This window comes from Euwallacea similis, unplaced genomic scaffold (assembly GCF_039881205.1).
Source record: "Euwallacea similis isolate ESF13 unplaced genomic scaffold, ESF131.1 scaffold_55, whole genome shotgun sequence".
Taxonomy (NCBI): Eukaryota; Metazoa; Arthropoda; class Insecta; order Coleoptera; family Curculionidae; genus Euwallacea; species Euwallacea similis.
The window spans coordinates 144268-157616 of NW_027098680.1; the positions used below are offsets into that span (position 1 = coordinate 144268).

General features: G+C 34.8%; 1 long non-coding RNA gene across 1 annotated transcript; it reads right to left on the minus strand.

Moving 5' to 3' along the window:
• Positions 1–6306: 6306 nt before the first annotated feature.
• Positions 6307–9367, minus strand: LOC136419000 (uncharacterized). Its single transcript, XR_010753037.1, has 6 exons — positions 9165–9367; positions 8847–9092; positions 8597–8791; positions 8399–8525; positions 7406–7666; positions 6307–6455 (listed from the first exon to the last, which is right to left on the minus strand). It is a non-coding gene; the product is annotated as an uncharacterized lncRNA (long non-coding RNA).
• Positions 9368–13349: the final 3982 nt, after the last annotated feature.

A 13349-nucleotide genomic window follows, 5' to 3' on the forward strand; every position in this document is an offset into this window, starting at 1 on the left:
CGTAATCGAACCATCAAACTCACCTTGGAATTCTCCTATTTTAGTCGTCCCAAAAAAATCTTTAGAAGCAGGGAAAAAGAAGTATTCCATCAAGTCAAAATACATCCAGACGATGTACCTAAAACCGAATTTTCTGTCCCTTCCGGACATTACCAGTTCAAACGCATACCATTTGGTCTACGAAATGCCCCTTTTACCTTTCAAAGGCTTATGAATTCCGCCTTCGCCGGTATCCAAAATTATCGCTGTTTCGTCTGCCTTGATGATATTATTATCCACGCTGGAGATCTCACTACTCATAATGCTCGTCTAAAAGAAGTCTTCGAACGCTTGTCCCGCTACAACCTCAAACTACAACCCGAAAAATGTGAGTTTCTTCGTAAGGAAGTCGTGTACTTGGGACACCTAATAACTGAAACTGGTGTAAAGCCTGATCCTGACAAAATTCAAACTATCAAAAATTATCCTATTCTAAAAAACGTAAAGGACAATCGAGCTTTTCTAGACCTAGCAGGCTATTATCGCAGATTAATTTCCAATTTTAGTGAACTGACTCAACCTCTCACAAAACTTCCTAAAAAAGACACCGATTTCATCGAGATTAGCCTACAACAGAAAGCGTTCAATCAACTGAAACAGATTCTAACTTAAGAACCAATCCTTCGGTTTACCGATTTCTCTACCCCTTTTAACCTTTCAACCGATGCCAGCGATCTAGCTATTGGCGCTGTTCTATTCCAGGGTAAAATCAGTCATGATCTCCCGATAGCATATGCTAGTCACAGCTTAAACAAACGGGAATCCAATTATAACACGATAGAAAAGAAACTCCTTGCCATAATTTGGGCCATAAAGCATTTTCGCCCCTATTTATATGGTAGGAAATTCAACGTACAGGGTGCCCCAGGGAAAAGTGTCCACCCTGAATATATTTCTTGCTGTTCGTTAAAAAAAAAACGCTAAAACACGTTAACTTTGATAGGGAGGGGGGCATCATTTGGTGAAAAATTCGTTTTCGAAATGTCATCCCTCTACCCCTGGAAATTACCCCTTTGAAATTTTCAAATTGGAAGAGGGGTTGTGTTATATCTCGTTTGAAAGATAATTCTATTCTCTACATGGTCAAGCTTCTATTTTTTATTTTTGTACATCGGTCTTGTAGAAATTAAACAAAAACCAAATAACTTGATTTTAACCATTTTACTTGTATTTTATTTATTTTATCGTAATAAATGTTGAAAGTGACCTCCATTGACTTCCATGCACATGTACAGCCGATCCTCAAAACGTTGTCGCACATTACCTAACATTTCTGGTGTTATTAATCTGCACTCTTCAACGATTCGGGCACGTAACTCCTCGACGGAATCAGATTGGGTGGCATAGATTTTGGTCTCCAAATGTCTCCATAAGAAAAAATCCGGGGGTCAGGGGATCTTACAGGCCATTCTACTGGACCTCTTCTGCCAATCCATTTTTCAGGGAATTCTTCATCAAGAAATTGTCGGACAGCAGCAGTGCAGTGTGGAGGTGCTCCATCCTGTTGAAAAACTAATTCTTGTTCTAACAGGCGGGGATCTTGTTCAAGTATTTCAGTTATCCTGGGAGATATGGCATCCTGTAGAAGTTGTAGATAGTTTTCTCCATTTAAGTTTCTAGGAATGAAAAATGGTCCAACTATGTGATCACCCAAAATTCCTGCCCAAACGTTCAATTTTTGAGGTTGTTGTGTATGGGTCTCTCGGAACAAATGAGGATTGACATCGCTCCAGTAACGACAATTATGTCTATTAACTTCACCATTTAAATAGAATGAACATTCATCATTTGGTTTTCGCTTAATTTCTAAAAGACCGGAGGATAAAAATAAGAAATAAAAGTTTGACAACGTAGAGAATAAAATTACCTTTCAAACGAGGTATAATACAATCCCTCTTCCAATTTGAAAATTTCGAAGGAGTAGTTTCCAAGGGTAGAGGGATGACATTTCGAAAACGACTTTTTCACCAAATGATGTCCCCCTCCCTACCAAAGTTGACGTATTTTGGCATTTTTTTTTAACGAACAATAAGGAAGGTATTCAGGGTAGACACTTTTCCCTTGGACACCCTGTATATACAGACCATAGGCCCTTAACTTGGTTATTTATCGTCAAGGATCTTAGTTCTCGATTAATTAGATTTCGTTTCCTTCTAGAAGAATACGATTATATTATCAAATATTGGCCAGGAAAAACGAACCAAGTCGCCGACGCGTTAAGCCGTATTACCCTAAACCAATATATCACGAGTTCTATCAATCTAGTAACCACAAATCTCTCATACGACAATTTCCTGAAGGCATACAATACAACTTTGATAACCTATGACAAAATCACGGAACCTAATAGCAATCTTCTGTCAAAACCTGACAACTACGTTGTCTGCATTTCAAAAGATTTCTCTTCCGAAGAAAAATCATTTAGCCAACTAACTGATATATTTAATCTCAAATCCGAGTTATTGACACTTTATCTGGTGTAATGTATCCTTAGGCTACGCCTATGAATTTTCACTACTTTAGTGATATGTCCAGGATGGCCATATGTTGAGAACCCATTATCTTCCAATAAGGGTTACCTTTCATAAAAACTTTCACTCCTTTTCCTCGTCAAGACAAAAGTCTAAAATATCCACATTTTGCTAAAATCTCACTACAGCTGCAACATCCCCGTAAATCATCTTTTCTGACCATTATCTTGACGTTACGGGTTAAGGATTTAGAAAGTTACCATCTGTGGATTGTCTTGTTAATTGCCTAAAACCGGAGTACGCCTATGGGTATTGACCCCCAGATTTGGTACTTCAGATACCCCGAGGCTTGTAAAAGGACCATAACCATTATAATAATATAACTCGACGCTCCCGGAATTTTGTCACTTCCCTCATTAACTCTTGGCTCTCTCTATTGAAATATCAGTTTAATCTCAAGATCTTTAGTTTTGTAAACGATTAAGGGTTGTGTGTATCATAACGAGCGGAATAAAAAATCTACCAAAGTGTTCCCGAGTTCCATTACACTGGAAATCGGTAACAAAACACCTCCGTGAAAACGATAAACACATATTTTACCTTATCCATAAACAAACATTTCGGGATAAAGGCTCCTATCAAATTTTATTTGAACTTCTAGTTAAATTAAAGTAAACTTTAATTTCAGTAAATATAAAATCGATAAGTTTATCTAGACTAGTCGTTCATTTTGATAGGCTTGATTTCAGGCAACTATGAGCAATGCTTAAGTACATCTTTAAGAACTCTAAAATAGAAATAACCGTTTCTCATCATGTCCTTATTTCACCACCAACAGAATTAATTCCAATCATTCTTGAGAAAAACCATTCAATTCCTTCATCGGGCCACTTAGGCTATCATAAAACTTAAAATCGTATTAAGCAGTGTTACAATTGAAAAAATATGAAAAGTGATATCAAGAATTTTATAAGGCAATGTGAGTCTTGTCAAAAAACTAAACTCATTAGGAAAAAGACCAAACAAACCATACAAATTACCACAATTTCCGAAAAATCCTTCGAGAAAATAGCTCTAGACATAGTAGGTCCTCTTCTTTTAATAATATCCGGTAATATGTTTATTTTAACCTTACAGGACGACCTCACTAAATTCACCCAAGTATATGCAATTCAAAATCACGAAACCTTGACCATCGCCCAGACCTTTGTTCATAATTTCATCTGTAAACTTGACATTCCTCAATCGATTCTCACGGACCAAGGTCGTGACTTCACATCACAATTCTTTAAAGAAATTTCGAAACTATTCAAGATCAAAAATATCACAACCACCGCATATCACCCGCAAACGAAAAGAGCTCTGGAAAGAACTCATCTTATTATTACTGATTACTTAAAACATTATGTAAACTTGGATCAAACAGATTGGGATTCTTCGTTAGATTTTGCAACTTTTTCTTTCTACACTTCTATTCATAGTTCAACAAAATTTTCACCTTTCGAACTGATTTTCGGATTTAAATCTATCTTACCATCACAAATAACTAGGAAACCAGAATTCAAATATACCTATGATAACTACATCGACGATCTGATTTTAAAACTTCAACAAAGTCATCAGATAGCCCGTGAAAATCTGATTATATTAAAGGAAGCAAATAAAACTCAATACGATAAAAAAATCTCGACCAACAGCCTTCAGAGTAGATGATAGTGTTTACCTCGAAAATAATGTCATACATCTAGGTAAATTCAGGAAGTTAACACAAAATTATGATGGTCCTTATAGAATCACAAAAATCAACTCTCCCGTCAACTCGACAATTTTAGTAAACAACAAACAAGTAATAGTGCACAAAGACAGATTAAAGCTAGTCTTTGTTACAAATTAATCATCCTACTTCTCGATGGGATCTGCCCCACTCGCCAGGATGTTTCTAAATTACAAATTCACCCGATAATAGCATCACCTGGTATTTATTATGATCATATGGGTATCTCTCAGTTTCTTGATTCCTCCTGGAAATTACTTTCATATCTAAACCTCGATACTCCTTTTTTCTGTCCTTCCGTCCTTATCAAGTCTTTGTAAATGAAAAAAATACACTGCGTGATATAGAAAAGAGAACACCTCGTAAAAATGATTTGATTTAAATAATTTTTGGTGGGCATGTTTCTTCCGCTAAAACAAATACTTCATTAAAAAATCGAAAAAAATTAATTTTCAAAAATCAAAAAAAAATTAATAATTTATCGGTCCTCCGCGGTGTCTTATATATTCCTGTACACGTCTAGGAATGGATCTATCGAGATGATACATGTCCTCTTGGGGGATCGCATTCCAGGCTAACTGGACAGCATGACACAGCGCCGCTAGGGTTTGCGGGGGATGGGGTAAATTATGCAACCTTCCACCTACAATATCACATACATGTTCAATCAGTGAGAGGTCTGGAGATCGAGGTGGCCAAGATAGCAAATTGATTGCATTTTGTTCAAAGAAGTCCATAGTCACTCTAGCCACATGTGGCCGTGCATTGTCCGTGCATTGCTGGAAAACTGGATTAATAAAAGTTTCCAGATAAGGCACGAGATGAGGTTCCAGGACTTCTTGGATGTATCGTTAGGTTCTCATACTGCCTCTAATGAAAAGTAAAGGTGACCTGCTGACCAACAGCACCCCAAACCATTACTCCAACAGTCTGATGGACATGCCTCTTTATTGTAAACTGAGGATCTCATCTTTCACCCCGTCTTCTACTTATTCTTGCCCGACCATCATGCATACCCAAACAGAATCTGAATTCGTCACTAAAAACGATATTATCCCATTCCAAATTCCACTGTATCCGTTCTCTGCACCACTGCAGTCGATTTTAACGATGATTTAAGGTGAGGGGTAACACAAGATAGGGACGGTAGGAAATCAGTCCAAAACTTTTTATACGACGATAAATGATGCGAATTCCAATGGGTCTTCCATATTCAGCAAACCATTGATTCGCCAGCGTTCTCGACGAGACGAACCTATCTCTTAGAGCCATAATTCGAAGGCGGCGATCTTGGCTTTCTGTAGTTCTTCGGGAACGTCCAGTATCTGTCCTTCTACTCGTTTACCCTTCTTGCAACCATGCCTGACAACATCTCACTATAGTGTTTACACTACGGTTCAATCTAGTGGTGATTTCCCTAAACGACAGACCAGTCTCTCGTAGATCCACTATTGGACCTCTCTCAAACTCGCACAATTAATGAAAATTTCGCTGCATTCTGCGTCTAGGCATATCTTTAAGCACTTTCTAAGCACATTATACACCAATAAATGATATTTTGCACTCATATTGTTGATATTTTAATGGAATTTTTATAGTAAAAAAAATCTACAATTCCTAATAATTCGTAAATGCGTTGATAAATAAGAATTAAATTTTGATCGTTTTTACCATTCATATAAACAAACATGCCCACCAAAAATTATTTAATTCAAACCATTTTTACGGGGTATTCTCTTTTGTATGTCACGCAGTATACATTATGAGCGTCTGTAAACCATAGTAACTGCAAACACTTCTGACAAGTCTTCATGTAATAATTCTAAAAGTATTATTAATATTAACTCTAGTCACCTAAAGTTCATAACACAAACGGATATTATATGTCCAATAGACACATACCATTTATAATGGGAAATAAATAACTCGTATACTTTTAAATTCAAAAAACCTTTAATAAGCATTAATTATTTTAATTTAACTATTTATTGCATTTGGAACAAAAATATTTTTGGAGTCTTGATTTCTTAGAGGGACAAATGTGACATCTCCGCTTCTTTGCAAGACCGGAATCCATATAACTTGTAGAGTTTGCTTCTACAGATTCTTGTTCATTCAACACATGGCCCATAGCATTTTCAACAGACTTGCTGTGTTTTTGGTTTGTTCACCTAAAAATATGCGGTTTTACTAAATTTTCTGCAATTTCAGTCAAAAACAGTCTTCTTTTGTGCTTTTTATTTTCATTCCATTTTGGATAAGTTTTTGTCCAAATTATAAAGGAAGCTACACACAGCAGTCGATACCATTCATAAAAAATGCAAACGGCCCTCTGTTGAATTTTTTTTTACCATGTACTCATGTACAAGTTGATCTAAAGTATCAATGCCGCCTTTTGTTTTATTGTAATAGGTTATTATTTCTGGTTTGTTTCCATCAATTGTCGATGTATAATGCATGCTAGATAATAAAAGTACACATTTTCCTGACTTACACACGTACATGGGATAAAAAAGTGAAGTTTTTAGTTTAGTTAAAAGAATATCATGCAACTATAAAATGTCCGCCACTGACATATGGAAAAAATTTAATTAGCACTCGAAATGCAGCTGATACCACTGTTAACATGTGTACATAATCTGAGATCGGTATCGCAAACGGTTCGTGAGATATCGTCAATAAACTGAAAATAAACCTGTTTTTGACACCCTGTACCTAGAAAACGGCGCGTTTGCGAACCCATGTTAATAGGAACTTTTTTCTTATAATGGGCCAAGGAATCACACCCTTCATTCCTAGACCCTTTATTTTTAAACACCCTGTATAAACCATTCTCTACTGATAAAATACAAAAAAATATAAAGTAACCTCCGTTGTTCTATATTTCCTAATGTGTTTCTCATAAATTGTACTCGATACGTTTATTAATATAAGTAACGTTAATTTATAGGGATCCTCCCTTGTTTCTTCTAAAAGGTTCTCTTAGTTTCCTCTAAAATTTATATTCCTCCTTACACTTATTGTTGAAATCAACAATGATCCTTACTTGGTTAATAAAGAAAAATACTTAAATAATATACTGGGAAAATTATCTCTTCTCTTATATGGCTAACTGAATTACCTTCCTTTTTTGTGTGTAGTAAATGACGACGTTGCATTCCTGTTTATCCTCCCCTGTATCTTTCCTCTTCTTGTGCATCCACCATCTACTCCTAATCCTTCCCCTTTCCTTACTTTACAAGCGCCCCACAATGTTGTTTTCATTTTCTTCTTCCTTAAAGCTTTGGATCTTATCTGGTACGTTTCTCACTCTCATCACAAGTTCTTTTCAAGCTTTGCATTCCTACTTGTATTCCCTCTTGTAGTAATATTAATTCACTTCCTAAAAAGGAAATTATTTTAAAAGGCCCTCTAACCTTCTTTTTACTTGCTACAAATGCACAATTTCCGAGAAAATTTCTTAACAGAAATAGCAACTGGCTTTGGCTTTACAATTTTATTTTATACAATATTTATGTCAAAAAAATAGTACCTTTCCCCTTTGGAAATAAAAATCTCCTAAAAAATTTAAATGTCGATATTAACAAAAATGTATCTACTTGTTCTCCTTAAAAATTAATCTATAAAGTTTATGTTCTTCATGAACTATTAAATATTCCTTATTGATGATCCTATTCATTATGGTATCCACTAATTTAATGATAATATAATTTATTCTCCATAAGTGTGTGCGATTCCCAATATTCATTTGTAAAATGGTAGATACTGCACTTGTAAAAACTTGCACTGTACTGTACTTGTAAAAGGAAACAAACTACTATATTGAGTTACAAATTCAATATAAAGTAACCATGTACAGTAATATGATGTTCCCAATAAGTACTCTTATGTTCAATTCCAGAATAATACCTAATTTTTAAAGTCATCTGTAATTTATTCTTACCTCACCTTTTATCATTTCCACAATTTTTTGCTCTTTTTTTATAAAATGGTGAAATGTCTTGCTGCTATCAGAAAATACCTAGCAAATACCTAATAGAGTATCATGATTAAACTCGTAAAACATAGAAACCCAAAACAAATTCCTATTCCTCCTAAATTGATGGAAACTTACCTTGTTGTAAAAAAGCAATTTCATAATAAACCCCTCAATTGCAATGATCCAAACTTCAATATTCATCTATGGGCCCTTCCTCGTCAAAGTAAATCTAATAAGTGTCCTGTTTCTTTCTATTATTTTCCTGTATATATACATAAATAATGTTCTTTTTTTTGAAAGGCAATAAATAAAGCACTCCACCCATATAATTACCTTTTGTTGGTAGGTTAGGTTTTTCCAACTCCAAGCTCGAGCCATGTTACCTATTAAAATATATCTTTTATAAGAGCTAAATGTGTAGATTTATGAGCAATCAACCATGGCAATCTTCCAACTTTGAATGGAAGGTTCGGCCCAAGTTACTTATATCTTCCTAGCCCCTTATTCTTCAAAGATCCATGCAGGGACCTTAAGTATTGGCATAGTGGTATAACTTTGTACCTTCTAGTTCACTTTACCTTACCTTATGCCAAATCCTTTCTACCTATTAAAGCAACAAACCATCTTTCCTTGAGTGTGTAAAACTTCACACATTCTCTGTCCTCACTACTGGCTCTCTTAGATACCCATATATCGAGTCAAAACCTTGTTCCAGATCTACCGATGTACTCCGGGCCTCTCTTGTTCTGATCGTTTAAGGCATTTCCCAGTTTCTTCCTGTTAATGTTATTAACGTTAGCTTAGTCCTCTTTTTTTTGGAGACACGACTCTGGGGAAAATAAATCTTCTCAGTAAGACGTACTGAAGCTGGTACTCCAGCCTGTGTGGGATTTTTACTCACTAACAAACCCCGTATTTTCTAAGGATTTCAGGCCCGGTGCTTATGAATCCTCGATTTATGCGTGGCAGTCGTCATTGGGACTCGGTGTCTCTTTTTTTAAGATATCTCACAGCTCGCCAATTTAATGGCTGCGGAAGTCAACCTGTTTATCCTGCCTTCCATAGCATTTTCTACGATCTTCAGGAGTTGCATTTCAGAAGACAGGTTTTTAGGGGGTTGTTCTCCTTTTATAGGGCTAGTCACCCCTTTGGGTCCCTAGCTCCTGTCACCAGTCAAGTGAGATCAACGTGTCAGTGTCACTTGTCGGTGCAGGTTCATGGAATGAAAGACCTCTCGAGTAGAGCACCACATTGTGATAGTCTGTGATTTGGGGCTGTCCAGTTATGAACGTTTATTAACGTTATATCGACTCGGTTTTTTTCCACCATACGATAGTCGCCTAGAAATGCAAATTGATAATCTTAAGATAATATATTTTAATTGAAAAGAATCTTTTTTAATTGCCACATTTAGGTTATGATCATTTTCAAATACGTCAGAATATCTGCCTTAGGTTATCTTGGTAAGTAGGAAAATAAAAATAATACATGTAATTTTATTTTTAAAGGATAATGGATGGTGAAAAAGGACTTGCAAGTTTGCTAAAAAAGGATCTAGAGATTGCGAAGAAGGATCTAGAGATTGCGAAAAAGGATGTAGATATTGCGAATCTAGCGAAGGATAAGGATGTAGAGATTGCGAATTTAGCGAAGGATAAGGATGTAGAGATTGCGAATCTAGCAAAGGATAAGGATGTAGAGATTGCGAATCTAGCGAAGGATAAGGATGTAGAGATTGCGAATCTAGCAAAGGATCTAGAGTTATCGAAAAAAGATATTGAATTATTGAAGGTCCAATACAAACATGAAAATGAACGCCTTCAAATTAAATTAGTAAGTAATATGATATTGATTGTTGTTGGTTATTTAATGGAAATTTCCATTGTTATCTTTTAGAGAGAGGCAAACTGGGAAGTGTTAAAAACACATAAAAAAATTCATGTAAGAGAATTTCTTAAGATGTTTGTAGCAAAATGTGTAGAAAACCAGTCATGTACAACATGGAATAACAAATGGACCAAATTCTTGGAAACTAAAACACAATCTTTAGATGAATGGTATTTTGATCAAAACAATTTTATGGCTACTTATTGGGAATTATATAAAGATCTAAACAAGAATGCTCATCCAATTTTTGTTCTAACTGATTGTTTGGAAATCCCTCTGAACATGTTTTCGAAGAGTGAATTTAGACTGTTGGGATTTTTATGGGAGAATTATGAATTACCGCTAAATAATTTTAAAATTGTATATGGTCATAAGCCAGCAGAGAGTGTGGATCTGTTTAAGAAACACAAAGTTTCCAATGAATGTCTTTGAATATTTGAATTTTTTTTTTTGGGAATAAAATTTATGACAAAAAACTTATTTTTATAGTGTGCTATTTATTTTAATCAGTTTTTAAACTATGAGAACCCAATTTATTTAATAAAGTTTTCAGTTGTTCCAAAATACCTAGATTGGGACAATGAATATTAAAAGTACTAAAATCAAATGGAGCAGCTTTTATTAACATATTTAAAAATTCATCATATTCATATGAAATCACTTTGTTATTCTTTTTAAAAAATATGCCATATCTATATCAAAAAACAGCATTTACATCAGATGAAACACGAGAAAATAGTTCATATTATAACTAGTTCCCATAATCGAGCACATATATACCCTTTATTGTTTAGCCCTGTATTAAATTAGAATAAATCACTGGTCGTCAAAGATATAGAGTCTGTTTATCGTCTTGGTTGGAACATAAAATGCAGAAAACGACTCACCTATCAGTTTTGTCCTAACATAAGTGTGAATAGAATGATTGAGGGTTGCGAGCGTGGGAAGAAGGTGGAATGGTGTGTGTTAATTCTTTTGAAGATAAACAGATGCACTCGGGGGTGACCCTGATGCATCTTGGGTATGGGAGCATTCGATTCCCAAAAAGGAGAGAATAAAGTTGTTTGAGGACATGTGCGTGTATTTCATTAAAAAATAAAACCTACCCGCTTTAACAATTTATAATAAAATGATACGAGAAAAATAGTCTTCTTTTAATACCTATTGTGTAAAAAACTTTCAATGATGCTAATAAATTGGTTGGGTTTTGAAGTACCTTGTAGTGAATATAAGTAAGTCAAATATTTATTGTGCAGAAAAATGTAAGTAGAAAATGCCCTCGAAATCATTGAAATCGACACTCTACACATTTTTAATTTAGTAGAATCACTTTTTCGGATCTCTTTTATTGTTTTTGCAATTGTTTGACTAGATGAAACACGTTCACTATTGGATTCACTATTGTTTCTACTTTTTAAGCAATCTACGATTGCATGTCTATAAGGTGGCCATCTTTTACTTTATGTTCAAAAGTGAGTTCGTAATCTTTCTTCATTCCTCGCCTCTTTCATGGGTCCACTTCTGGTTCCGGCATTTCGTCTTCTCTGCATTTAGAGTCTTTGGTTAATTTCATTCGCCATAATGTTAAGATTTTCCATTGTTAATCTTACACCGCTCGAGAATCTTTCATTCTGTGAATTATCGTCGATAATTACGCAATTTATTTTATCAATCACTAGAATAACCCAGTAGATAACACCTTTAAGTTCGGTCTTCAGTCTTTTCTTACAATTTCGATCGGCTTTTATTATCGATCATAAAGGTCATTTTGGTTAATAAACAACTTATTGATTTTCCCATCAACGAATCTGAATGTCTTCAAGGTATAAAAAATAATATCGGCTCATTGAGGACATGCGTAGATAGGGGTGTTTAGATGAATTATCCTTCATGATGAAATATCATCTAAGGCATCACGCCCCGAAATACCAGCACGATATTAAAGAAAACCCCGTGTCTGTTTTCCTCTCGAAATTTTCAGTACACCTATGACCTTGCATTGCGGTAATTTTCTAAATCAATGCTCTTACATCTGCCGTTAATTATTACTTGTTATACACCAGAATGGTGCATACCTTTATTCACCCAGAATTCTTAGCCGAACGAATCATAAACCTTAGGTGGCAGAAATTTCACCGCCAACAACCTTCGTTAACGGCTTTGGCGTTTTCATTATAATCAGAATTGAAGAATAAATCATTTATACTGAACCAAATAATTCAATAACTAAATATCAATTAGATCTTATTCAATTAATATAAATAATTTATAATAATTATTACAAGCGCAAGTTAATCATAAAAATATAAAGATCAGTGGTAAACAATAATACACAATAACTGCTCGACATATAATAAAGTAATTTACCATAAACCACCACATACTCTCCGTTTGATTCTCATCGCTTGGGGTTAACATAAGGAAATAAAGTCAAACTTTAATACCAATTTATAATATAATGGTCAATATTCGAACATACAATATCTACGGCAATATAGATCTAGTTTAACTTTTCATTCTGATTCTTAAATTATTAGTAGGTACAAATATAATATAAACTGCACGATTTAATTGATTACGAAAGGAAAACAATACACCGTTCACCGTCTCTTATCGGAAATATAATGGTGTGACCGATCACATAAGAACTTCAGGTATTTTGACATTTACTTTACTAGGAAATGGTAAATACGATGATATTAAAGTTTATTATTTTTTAAATAAATACCAAAAATGTCCCGCTAAAAACATGTATTCTCTGACAGAGATACAAAGACGTTTTCGGCTCAATTTGAGATGTACATAAAAACGAGAAATAAAACTTCTTTCTTAAGCCTGGTTTAAATATGATTTTTTGTCCTCACTATTTCACGATCGTGTTACATCAACAAGCAAAACAACATGTATGTATGGATGTAAAACCTCATGTTATCTATCCCGACAAAGCAAAAAAACTGTTGGCCTAGAGATTTGTGCATAAATCAGGTGGCAAATTGGTTGACTGGAAAACGGCTAAGAAGTAAATATTTGAATAATGTATCCGTCGTTTTTGGTATTTCTGTATGAGTCTTGTTAATCGTTCGTACAAGACTGAAGGCAAGACATGACGTGAGGACCAGGCTCCAAGAAAAAGGACGGTCGTAACTAAAATGATAAACGGATACTTGCTCATCCACCCTATGCGATGATGTAAAATAGA